The sequence below is a fragment of the Drosophila ananassae genome (assembly GCF_017639315.1).
Source record: "Drosophila ananassae strain 14024-0371.13 chromosome Y unlocalized genomic scaffold, ASM1763931v2 tig00000099, whole genome shotgun sequence".
NCBI classification, from domain to species: Eukaryota; Metazoa; Arthropoda; class Insecta; order Diptera; family Drosophilidae; genus Drosophila; species Drosophila ananassae.
In genome coordinates this window covers 179420-191602 of record NW_025319061.1, presented here as the reverse complement: position 1 = coordinate 191602, position 12183 = coordinate 179420, and positions in this window count along the sequence as shown.

The window sequence follows — 12183 nt, the reverse complement described above, 5'->3', positions numbered from 1 at the left end:
GGGAACGGCTCATGATGCGCTTACAAACCATGGTACAGTACTAAATTTTAACGCCATATTATCTAGACTGGATTTTATCTACAACGATAGAAGACCAATCCACGTACTAGAAGCAGAGTTAAGCATCCTAAGACAAGGAAAATTGTCAGTAACAGAATTCTATAATGAGGTCAATAAAAAAATGACCTTATTAATAAATAAAACCATTATGACATATGGTCAAGAGAGCGAAATCACAAAAGAAGCAAACAAAATAATTAGAAATAACGCATTAAGAATCTTTATCTCAGGTTTGAACGGATCAATCTCAGAAACCCTGTTCTCATTAAACCCAACTGATCTTCCCAATGCCTTAGCAAAAGTTCAAGAGCTCGAGTCAAATAATATGTTGGCTTAATATTATGGCTTTCAAACTGAGACAAATAAACAAGCCAATTTCTTGAGGTTCAATCCAGCCAAGCAAAAACCAAATTATAATAAACCACGGGCAGGTTATCAATGGGTAAACCATCAAAACCAAAATTGGCCTCAGCGTAATAATCATGATAATAATAATTTCCAAAGACAAAATTTCCAAGGTCAACAAAAGGAAGAACCGATGGAAATAGATCCATCAATACAGATTCTTAATAGACCTAGATGGCAATCAAATAATTTCCGTCAAGGAAATTATGCAGCCCAAAACCAAGATCGTCCGTTTTTCAATCACCAAAATCAACAAAATTTTGGTCGTCCGAATAATACCTTCCAACAAAATCAAAATGGTCCAAATTTTCAGATAAAAAGATTACATGAGGGAACAGTAAATCACCCGCAAAATAAAACAATGAAGGTTAACAACATACAAGAAGATTGTTTTTTAGAAGAAGGTCAGGAACAAACCTACCTTATCTAGTACGAGTAAACAAAAAATATAACAAAGAATTCATAGTGTTGATCGATACAGGCGCAATAGCTTGTTACGTTAATAGCAGAATATTTTCAAACAAAAACGAACTTCCTATACACAAAAGAGTATCAACGGTAAATGGATACTCGATAATAAAATATTACCAAATAATAACAATTTTTACTACAAAGTACATATTTTATGAAATCGAAGGTTAGAAACTGACTTGTTAGTCGGCTATAACCTACTGAAAAAAATAGGAGCAATAATAGACACGAAGAGAGGTGTCATTTGCTATCATGGGAAAGAGGAAAAGTTACTTTTTCATAATAAAGTGTGTAACGAAAAAACTTCGCACTCCGAGGAAAAAGGTAACCATTCTCTAAATGAATTCATGATTAACAAATATTTCAACAGGATTAAAGAATCCAAATCAGATTCAGTCAAGGTTGAAATAAGCAGCACAAAGTCCGACGCTTCGAGTGATAATATTTCTATTAAAACTCATGATAATAATACTAAAGATTTGACTTTAATTTCTCAAGCTTCGGTCACAAACGATATAATAAATAATATTCAATTAGAACCGGAGGACCAAATGAAAAGACTCCGAGAAATAATTACAGAACATATAAAAGAGGAACACTCAAAAATAAATATGCAAATTCCGTTCAGAACGGATATCAGAGGGGAAATAAACCTCCAGCACGACAGACCAATATACAGTAAGCAGTATCCAAATGCCCAATCGGTGGCAGAATTCGTGAATAAAATATAATTCGACCCAGTAGGAGCCCATATAATTCACCAGTACCAGGGGTATAATGAAGACGGCACTCCAAAATTAAGACTAGTAATCGACTTTAAAAAGTTAAATGAAAATACAATTCCTGATAGATACCCAATGCAGGACCGAAGCGTTATTTTAGCCAATCTAGGAAAAGCAAAATTTTTTTCCACAATTGATTTGGAATCCGGATTACTTATGAGGGAATCCGATATAGAAAAAAACTTCTTTTTCTATAAATAACGGAAAATATAAATACCTAAGAATGCCTTTCGGGTTAACAAATGCCCCAAGAATTTTCCAACGAGCTATGGATGATATACTAAGAAATCAAGTAGGAAAAATTTGTCACGTCTATATGGACGATATTATAATATTTTCGAACTCATTAGAAGATCGTTATACCAATCTGGCCAAAATAATTACCATTTTATTAGAAGCTAACATGAAAATTTCCTTAGAAAAATCCAAATTTTTTTTAAAGGAGACAAGCTTCCTTGGTTACGTAGTCTCTCACAATGTAATTAAAACGGACCCAGAAAAAATTGCGGCCATTCAAAAATACCCAATACCAAAGAATATTAGGGAACTCAGAAGTTTCCTTGGATTAACAGGCTACTATAGAAAATTCGTCCGTAATTATGCTTTCATAGCAAAACCATTGACCACGTATTTAGGAGGCCAGAATGGAAAAATATCAAAATATATGTCCAAAAAAATGTTAATACAGTTGGATGATGCCGCCATAAAAACGTTTAACGATCTTAAACAAAATTTATCAAATCAAATTGAATTGATCCAACCAGATTATAGTAAAAAATTTATTCTAACTACAGACGCTTCAAACGTAGCACTGGGAGCGGTACTATCTCAAGAAGGCAAACCAATAACTTTTATATCAAAAACCCTAAATAAAACTGAACAAGCGTATGCAACTAATAAAAAAGAATTATTAGCAATAGTATGGGCATTAAAAAATCTCAGAAATTATTTATACGGAGTAGTGGGGATAGAAATACATACTGATCATCAACCGCTAGCATATTCTATATCCGACAAAAACCCAAACATAGAAATGAAAAGGTGGTATTCATTTATACAAAGCTTTGCTCCAAAAATTAAATACCAACCAGGGACAACAAATGTCGTGGCAGACGCTTTGTCAAGAATACAGATTAATAATCTAACGGAAACGGATCAATCAGATAATGGATCAGAGGGTAACACAATTCATTCCGCAGAAAGCAGTTTTGAAAATGAAATCGAAGAAACAAAAAAGCCACTGAATCAATTCAAAATTCAACTCTTAATCACAACTGGAAGATTCACTATTCACGAATCAATAAACATATTCAATAACACAAGACATATTATTGAATATGCCACTCCAGAAAATTTAATAACAATTTTGAGAGAATATATTCAACCAAATGTAACTGTAGCTCTCCACTGTACACTAGAAGATCTTTATATTATACAAAAACCTTTAAAAGACAACTTCGTAAATACATTTCTTTTTACAAGAATTTTTGTCCAAGACGTAGAGAAAGATGAAGATAAAGCTGTAATTATTGAAGAGACTCATTGCCGCGCTCACAGAGGTTTAGATGAAAATTACAAACAAATAAATAGGCTGTATTATTGGCCACACAATATGCAACCAACACAAATATAATAGACATCCAATAGAAATACCAATAGGTGAAGCTCCCATACCAGTTTACGCAGATAAAAAAATGTTTCTCACTTGCATCGACGCATATTCAAAGTTTCTAACAGTAAAAGAAATTGAAAATAAATCTAATATTGAGAATAAAGTTTTAGAACTCTTACAACATTATCCGTTAGCAAAAATAATTATGACGGACAATGAACCAAGTTTCACATCAGCACAATTCAGATCATTCATAAGTAGAAGTGGTCTAGTAATACATTTCGCTGATCCAAGGCACAGCACTTCGAATGGGCAAATGGAAAGAGCACATTCAACACTTACAGAAATCGCTAGGTGTATAAAAGATGAATATAATCTTACAGATTATTCAGAAATAATTATAAGAGCAGCTCAAAAATGTAACCAAAGTATTCACTCGGTGACTAATGAAAAACCGTCTGACATTTTATACAATAAAATAAATCATAACAAAATAATATTAAGTTTTAAAAATCCTTTTTCTAACTTATAGGTGACAATGATTCTCGCACTACACCTATTTCTGATCATAGTATCAACAACGTCCGAAATTATAAATTATTCAAATCATGACTTCTTCCTTTACAAAGACAGTAAAGATGTCGTAACATATGACTCTTATGCTGAGTTATTCCATGTCACCAACATTAGTTTTTATAAAGAAATTATTGAGACAGAATACAACCATATAAAAAATACTAACAATGAGAAATTATATTGGGAAATTTCATACAATTTAAAAACTATTAAATTAATTTTATCACCATCAAGAACTAAAAGGGGTATTATCGAATTAGGAACTGTGTTAAAATGGTTAGCTGGCACCCCGCACCATGATGATGTTGTGACAATAGAAAACAAAATTAACGATCTTAGTGAAAATAATAACAAACAGCAAATTATAAATTCCAAATTGTTTGAGGAAATAAAAACACTCTCATCTAATTTAAAATCAGTTTTTACAAGTCAGGAATTACCTTTAAGAAAACATCGCTTACACTTGATTACTTATGATTTACAAAATTTAATAGACACAATAACTTTAGCAAAGATTGATGTATTTAGTACAAAAATTCTAAAAAATGATGATATTGAAGAAATATATAAACATGAATTAAGACCTGTAGTTATTACAGACTTAATGGACATTTCGGAATTTAAAATTGCTTTGCATAAAGAATTATTTATAGTCTATATAAAGTATCCAATTATTAAAAATAGATACGACATATATTACGCCAGAGCAATTTCCCACAATGATGGAAAATTATTTTTAAGTAATCAAGTTGCTAAATGCGAGGATACATATTACGAAGTAGATAATTTTAAAAATGAACTATTCAATAATTATTGTATATTAAGCAAAGAAAAATCACTCGTCTTCTAAACGGTGAAAAATCATTATAAAATAAAATTAGAGAAAAGAATAAAAAAATAGACATAATTCAAGAAGGTGCCATATTAATAAATGGAAATAATATTGTAAATGATTATTACTTGCAAGAATCATATCTAATAACGTTCAATAGCACCACAATAATTAATAATATATCATATACGAATAGAAAATAAGATATTAAATTACATTAAAGCCCACAATTATAATAATTATAAAATATCCGAATATATAATTTCTAACAATTCGGAACTATCATTTGATAATATAAATACACTAAAGTCATTTATTCAAATTAAAAAGACAAGAATACCATTAACACTGAGTGTAATAACACTAACTTCAACATATTTGGTTTAATTTGGTTATAAATTTCAAAAATAAGCAAAATTTATGTCACCATAAAACCACGGCTTTAAAATATTTTTCAAAGAAATAGTCTGCCAGACATAGAAAAACAAGAAGAAAATATCGTGGCAGAATTAACGGCTCATTTAAACTCCATCTCTGCACCGTCATTTGAATCGGGACGCTTCAACTTAGAAGGGGGAGTGTTATCCAACCCCTAGCTTAACTAATCTAATACAATATATAAACATAATTTTAAATCGCAGAAGCCTCTGCTGGATGAGTCATATCCTGTTTGTCAATCTTCCCCTCATTCGTGTCTGAGAACCACCAAGAAATTATCCCAGACTAAACATCCAGCTCTAACTGTAAACATATTTCTGAAACTTTTCCACGGTCTGAGCCAGACTGATAAACAATTGAACCGGCTCGCCGCCGCCAGTCCGAATTTGATATATCTTCCGATCTTATCAGTTTTCACCAATGAGTCAATTATTGCATCAGCCAATTGTCCGTTTCTCTTAATGTCTTTTAGGACAATTGTTTAGATTTACAAATAGCCCTTTTTGAGGTTTCTCTCTTAAGCCGAGGTTTGATGGTAAACCGATAAGAATAGCAAAGGCAGTCTTGTCTTGATTGAGTCTTGAATCGGGATCGCACTAAGCCCTAATAAAATATAATCGTGGAGTGAAAAGTGGGTTTAACATTAAAAGTCGATTTAAGTGAAAGTTTGTTAAAATATAAGAAATAAAATAAATATTATTTTTTTTTTTAAATAAACTTCGGAACAAATTTAATTTGCATGCGAAACCCAAAATATCTGATATCAATTGGTGACGAAAATATGCTATATAGGTGTACAAAATTGCATATAAAAAATATTCTTGTTCGGCACGTGCAAGAAAAACAAAAAAAAATCAGGTAGTGCCGAATTAGAATATTTTTTATATGCAATTTTGTACACCTATATAGCATATTTTCGTCACCAATTGATATCAGATATTTTGGGTTTCGCATGCAAATTAAGTAGAAGTTTAATCTATATTTTATATTAATATTATAAACAATTATTTCTGCACTTCCCACGAGCAGTGAGTTCCCACGAGCTCTTACACACTTATCCCCACACTCGCACCTACAACACAAACGACAAGCCAAGCTTGAGTCAATCATAAAACAATATTAGACTAAACATCCGCTGGAATCATGCCACCGCGATTCCCCTTTTTGGCATTCCAATTGCTAGCCAAATTTTCCATGCTGATAGCAGCAAAATCATTCGGGTTCTAACTTCGGAATTATCTTCGGAATTAACTTCGGGAAAGTTCTTAGGGAAGCTTGATCCCGAGACGACAAGGAAGACAATTAACTCAAGCTTGGGCAGTCGAAAATTAGCCTTAAGTTGATCTGTACAACAAATGCGAAAACACTTTAAATAAAAATATATATTTTTTTATAAAACTTCGGTACGGTATTGATAATTGGCGCCCAACGTGGGGCCCGCGTTTTTTAAAAAAATATCGATGTTAAAAAGATATTCGCGAGTGCCCTAAAATTAAATCATAGGCCTGAATTTACAAAAGGCTTCTATGTAAAAAATTTAAAAAACGTACCAGTGAAAGAAAAAAATATATATAAGAAAGTGCAAAAATAAGGCAATCCATTAATTGAAAAATGCAAAGTCCCAAGTTTCAAGAATCAAATAAAAAAGTAAGACTCAGTGACTCAGAGAAAATCAGATAAGAAAAGGAATAAAAAATCAACAAAATAAACCGGAAAATAAAACGGTTACAAAAAACAAAATCAATCCGATACAAACATCTTAATGTAATTAAAAATTAAAAAAAAATAATAAAGTGAATAAAAAAAAAAATACAAAATAATATCAATAAAACATTTTTAAAATCATTTTGATATCAGTAAAAAATCCTGATATAAAAAAATGTATTGACAGTAATAACACAGGCCAACAGCAAAAAATCTCCACGCATAATTTCACCTGCTCCATAACCTTTAAGCTCTCCTGAACCAAAGTCCAGAACAAAAATAGGTTCTAGCACCCACAGATGATCGAAGATCAAATTATTAGACCCAGCAAAAGTCCATACAATTCACCAGTCATCGTAGTATCAAAAAAAGGTACTAACGAGGACGGCACCCCCAAACACAGACTTTGCATTGATTTTAGAAAATTGAACCTCAGCACCATTTCAGACAGATATCCCATGCAGGACCCGTCAGTTATTTTATCTAACTTAGGAAAAGCAAAATATTTTAGTACCATTGACTTAGAATCAGGATTCCACCAAATCCTCATGAAAGAATCAGACGTCGAAAAAACTTAATTTTCCATTAACAATGGAAAATTCGAATTTATAAGAATGCCATTTGGGCTAACAAACGCGCCTCGCATCTTCCAGAGAGCAATGGGGACATGTTGGGAAATTTTGCCTTGTTTACATGGACGACATAATTATTTTTTCCCACTCTCTAAAACAACATTTTAATGATCTTAACTCAGTTATTAACATTCTACATAAAGCAAACATGAAAATTTCTTTAGAAAAATCAAAATTTTTTAAATTAGAAACTTCATTTCTTCATTTCAACTTCATGTTGTAGCACAAAATATTATTAAAACCGATCCTGAAAAAATAGAAACCATTTCCAAATATCCAATTCCTAAAAATATCAGAGAGCTACGTAGTTTCCTAGGTCTTACTGGATACTATAGGAAATTCGTAAAAAATTATGCAACCATTGCCAAGCCATTAACTAGACTTTTAGAAGGCTCCAATGGAAAAATTTCTAAACGAATGTCTAAAAATGTCTCAATTACTCTTGATGAACCTGCTCTTCAAGCCTTTAACGAACTCAAAGAACACTTAATTTGCCAGATCGAATTAGTCCAACCAGACTATTCGAAAGAATTTACATTAACGACCGACGCCTAAGATTTAGCTATAGGTGCAGTACTGTCTCAAGACGGAAATCCAATCACTTTTTTATCTAAAACATTGAATAAAACTGAAAAAAGTTACGCGACTAACAAAAAAGAACTTTTGGCAATAGTATGGGCATTAAAAAACCTAAGAAATTACTTATACGAGTATCAGGACTAGAAATTCATACGGATCATCAACCACTCTCGTACGCCATTTCAGATAAAATAGCCATTTCAGATAAATAGCAAAAGGAAACTTTAAAATACATGAACAAATAAATGTATTCGAAAATAGACGCCATATCATCGAATACGACCAACCAGAAAATTTAGTTACAATTCTAAAAGAATATCTGCAACCCAATATTAGCACAGGAATTCACTGCACCCCTGAAGTATTATATGAAATACAAATTCCATTAAAAAACAATTTTACAAATAAATTTCTATATAAAAAAAATTTTTGTTCAAGATATAACTAATAATGATGATAAAGCAATAATAATAGAGGAAGAGAGGAAAATTATAAACAAATCTCCAGACTGTATTATTGGCCAAATTTATACAAAAAATTAAAAGAATATATCACAAATTGCGAAATTTGCAACACAAATAAATATAACAGAAATCCAATACAAATTCCTATTGGAGAAACTCCCATTCCCAAATCAGAAGGCTAACATTTACATATTGACATTTACTACGCACAAAGTCTTACCTTTTTAACTTGCATTGATTCCTACTCCAAATACCTAGTGGTAAAAGAAATCACTAACAAAAAGAACATTGACTCCAAAGTATATGCAATTTTACAAACATTCCCATTAGTAAAAACAATTATGACTGACAACGAGCCGAGTTTCACATCGGCACAATTTAAATCATTCTTAAAACATTCAGGTATATCCATTCATTATGCAGACCCTAGACATAGCCTTTCGAACGGACAAGTTGCAAGAGTCCATTCAACCTTAACTGAAATAGCTCTTAGATTACTCTGAAATTATTATAAGAGCTGCAAAAATTATAACATAACAATCCACTCAGTAACAAATCAAAAACCCTATGATATCCTATTTAACAAAATAGATCACAGCGACATACCGCTATAATTACAGATAACACAATCTAAAATGTTAGATTATCATAACAAAAATAAATTAGAAAAAAATTATCATGTAGGAGAAGTAGTTTAAGAAAAAATACACGGAGAAAGAAACAAATTAGGTCCCAGATTTAAAAAACAAGTCGTTCAGGAAAATTTACCAAATAAAGTAATAATTAATAATAGAAAGAGAGTTATTCATAAAGATAATATTAAATAATCCATACTTTACAGACGATGGAAATCGCATTTGGACTCACCATTCTAATTACCATTTGTCACTCGGAAATTATTGACTACACAAACAATGAATACTTATTGCTAAAAGACGAAAAAGATGTAATGACGTACAATTCATTTGAGGACCTATTCCACATTACGAACCTTAGTTTTTATAGAGAAATAATTAGAGTTGAAGATAACATTACTAATAGCAGCAAAAACTCAGACTTAGAATGGGATATTTCACAAAACCTAAACATTATAAAAATCCTTATGTCCCAACTATTACTATCCAGAAATAAAAGAGGTATTAATGAATTGGGCACAGCATGGAAATGGCTCTCAGGTACACCAGACCATGACGACTTAACAAGAATCGAAAACAAAATTAACGAACTGACAGAAAACAATAACAAACAATTTACAATAAATTCACGCATATTTCAAGAAGTACAGCTTATGACAAGAATTCTTAACACAATCGTTGTTAAAAAAGAATCAAAAGTAAGACAACACCAACTACAATTAATAACACTTGATATTCAAAATTTAATCGATACAATCACTTTAGCAAAAACAAACATTTTAAACACAAAAATATTAAATGAACAAGACATTAAAGAAATATTTAGACACGAAAATAAACCAGTTGTACTAACAGATCTGTTAGACATCTCCACTTTTAAAATAATAAAAAACCAAGACCTACTTATAATATATATAAGATATCCAATTATAAATAACATCTGTAGCTTATATACATCAAGGGTAATTGCCCAAATGAACGGAAAATTAATAATAGACGATAAGACAGCACACTGTAATGGAATATTTTATAAAATAACAAACTTTAAAGAAGAAATATTCAATAATTATTGTAAACTCTCAAACGAGAGCTCTTGTTTCACAAATCTCTTAAATTGAAAAAAAAGCAAACTGTTCAAAAATACGAGAAAAAAATAAACAATTGGAAAACTTAGATGACACTTAAATACTTGTCGTCGCTCGGGTGGGAGATGCCTTCAACATATGTACGGCGGCGATGGGGCAACCCGCTTCTAAAATACAAGCCAATGTGTATTCGTACAGCGTATGTTGAAGGCATCTCCCACCCGAGCGACGACAGAAGCTTTTATTCGCAGTCAGGCGACTGGCGACATTGTTTTGGAATAGCACCCTGGTGAGAGGTTCGATCTTGCCTGGACGACATGATGCACCATTCGCCCAGAAGGAGTCTCCGACTAAACGAGGGACAGAATATCGCAACGCGAGTAGATGGCAGCGTTTTGGCCCCGCAACCTAGTGTAGGGGCGTCGCAAGCCGGCGGCCGAGGCAGTGAAGCCCCGGCGTCATCAGCGCAGCTGGCAGCATCTGGAGCCACCAGGAAACCGAAGGTGGCCGACCTCATGGATAGGATTGCCGAGTTGGAGAAGGAGTTGGAACGCGCTCGCAGCGCTAATATGGAGCGCACTGGCCCCGTTATGTCGAGTGAGGTTGGGTTAGGTCAGCCGCCATTTGCAATCGGCCTGACCGTACCCAACCCGACAAGTGCTTATCATGCGGCGTCAGAGAGGCCGCCATCCTGGAGCGGATCTCAAACGGTACCGTGTTCGCTGAACTGTACCACGAGGATTAATCACGCATCGCCATTTTGCGCTACCGGCACTACTGTTCCAGCGCATGGTTTCGGGCTACAGAATGAAGTGGCCGGCGGAACATCGGTACGTGCGCCTTCTCCTGGAGACGGTGCTTGGGCGACGAGCATTGGAGGAACTGTTCGCTGGGCGCCACGAAAGCTTCCTTAACTGCCTACGTTCGGAGGGAAGCCAGAGGACTGGCCCATTTTCTACTGCGCGTTTACGAAGACGACGCAAGCGTATGGTTGTACGGACTTGGAGAACAACCAAAGGCTACTGAAGGCGTTAAAGGACGACGCGAAGAAGGAAAGAAGGACGAAGTCGTTGTTGATTCACCCAAGCAATGCGAATGCAGTGGTGGAGCAGCTGCGTTTCAGATACGGCCGACCGGAGCAACTAATACGCAGCCAGCTCAACAGCATTCGAGATGTGCCTGCATTTACGGAGGACAACCTGGGAAAGCTCGTCGCATTCGCCACACATGTCAGCAACCTCAAGGCTTTCCGGACACACAAGGCGGAGCAGCACCTGGGTAACCCTATGCTGATGGAAGAACTTGTGGCCAAGCTCCCAATAAGCAAACGAGTGGACTGGGCAAGGCACGCTGCAACTATTCAGCCCTATCCGACGATTGTGGACTTCAGTTCGTGGTTGACGGAACTAGCCAACGTGGTCTGCGTGGTGGCGGACATTGATGGAAAGGAGCCAAGGCGTCGATTGCTTCATGCCAGCGTCGATCGAGAGTAGGACGAGCAACAGGAGAGCTGCCGCAGGAATTGTCCAATTTGTGAAGGCCTTGGACAACATGCAGTTCGGGACTGCCAACGATTTATTGGAGCCACACCTACAGAGAGGTGGAGACTCGCAAGAAGACATCGCCTATGCTTCATGTGCTTGCAAAGCGGGCATATGACTGGATCCTGCGCTGCGTCAGGAGAGTGCCCCGTGAATGGATGCAGGAGGAAGCATCACCGTCTTCTTCATGAGGCAAACAATGAAGGCTTCAGGAGACCGCCACCTTCCGAGGGAAGGCCTCCGAGTGAATGAAGGAGCAGCCTCATCCGTGGATGCTTCTGCGACGCCGGAGCGAAATTTGAGCTGTGTCGACGAGGACCGAGAACGACTTCTGTTCCGTGTATTGCAGGTGGGAAGCAGGTGGATA